Here is a 1,619-nt window from a genome sequence, read left to right on the forward strand (position 1 = left end):
AAAAAAAAAAAAAAAGGCTCCACCAAATATCCAGCAAGATAAATTAAAGAAAAGAAAGAGAGGGCCAGGTGCGGTGGGTCACGCCTGTAATCCCAGCACTTTGGGAGGCCGAGGCAGGCAGATCACAGCATCAGGAGATCGAGACCATCCTGGCTAACATGGTGAAACCCCATCTCTACTAAAAATACAAAAAATAGCTGGGCTTGGTGGTGGGCGCCTGTAGTCCCAGCTACTTGGGAGGCTGAGGCAGGAGAATGGCATGAACCTGGGAGGCTGAGCTTGCAGTGTGCCAAGATGGCGCCACTTCACTCTAGCCTGGGTGACAGTGAGACTCCGCCTCAAAAAAAAACAAAACAAACAAACAAAGCCCAAACCAAGAATTAATTTGCTGAAGTAGCCTTTTTTTGATACAGAGTCTCGCTCTGTGGCACGATCTCAGCTCACTGCAAGCTCCAGTTCCCAGGTTCACACCATTCTCCTGCCTCAGCCTCCCTAGTAGCTGGGACTACAGGTGCCTGCTACCACACTGGCTAATTTTTTTGTATTTTTAGTAGAGAGAGGGTTTCACTGTGTCAGCCAGGATGGTCTCGATCTCCTGACCTCGTGACTTGCCCGCCTCAGCTTCCCAAAGTGCTGGGATTACAGGCATGAGCCACCGCGCCCAGCCTGAAGTAGCTTTTAAGATCTTCCAGTGAGGGGAAAAAAGTTGGTTATTTATCAAAAAACAAAAAAAAAGTTCTAACTATTGGACTTAACAGCAATAGTAGACGCTATAAGATAGTGTTCTGCAAATTTCTGAGTCTAGATGTGTATAAGAGACAGGGAGGTAGAGGTTGCAGTGAGCCAAGATCGTGCCATTGCACTCCAGCCTGGGCAACACAGTGGGACTCCATCTCCAAAAAAAAAAAAAAAAAAGCAAACAGAATACACAAGAGTCTAAGAGAAAATAAAGCATCCACGAAACAAGATGCTAAAAAAAAAAAAAAAGGAAAAATCAGAAGACAGAAACAAAGTCTTAGAAATTAAAAACAATACTACAGCAGCAATACACTCAATAGCAGGATTAGAAGATAATGCTGAGAAAATCACTTAAAGAAAAAATTAAGAGACAAAAGATAATTTTAAAAAATTACAAGGGCCAAGTGCAGTGGGTACACCTGTAATTCCAACACTTTGGGAGGCCAAGGCAGAAGGATCACTTGAGCCCAGGGGCTCAAGACCAGCCTGGGCAAGAAAGCAAGACCCCTACAAAAAAAGTTTTAAAATTTAGCCCAGCACGGTATTGCATGTCTGTAGTCCTAGCTACTCAGAAAGCTGACATGGGAAGATTGCTTGAGCCTAGGAGTTCACAGTTACGGTGAGCTACATACGATCAGGCCGCTGCACTCAAGCCTGAGTGACAGAGTGAGACTCTGTCTTTATAAAACAAGAAAGTTAAGAAAATATAAACCCAGAAGTCCAGCATTCTATTAGCAGTCCTTCCATAAATAAGGTACTCAGAGGAAATTATCAAAGAACACAGAAAAATTTCCAATAAAATGAAAGATATGAGTAGTCATGCTGAAAGAGTCTACCACACCAGGAAAGGAAGATGGAAATTAAGGGGAAAAAAAAAAAAA

At 43.1% G+C, this 1,619-nt stretch overlaps 1 protein-coding gene across 1 annotated transcript in view; it reads right to left on the minus strand.

Annotated features, from left to right (window-relative positions):
• Nucleotides 1-1,619, minus strand: part of DRG1 (developmentally regulated GTP binding protein 1) — a 38,942-nt gene that overhangs the window by 25,085 nt on the left and 12,238 nt on the right. The window lies entirely within an intron of this gene.

Source organism: Mandrillus leucophaeus, unplaced genomic scaffold (assembly GCF_000951045.1).
Source record: "Mandrillus leucophaeus isolate KB7577 unplaced genomic scaffold, Mleu.le_1.0 Scaffold2, whole genome shotgun sequence".
Taxonomy (NCBI): Eukaryota; Metazoa; Chordata; class Mammalia; order Primates; family Cercopithecidae; genus Mandrillus; species Mandrillus leucophaeus.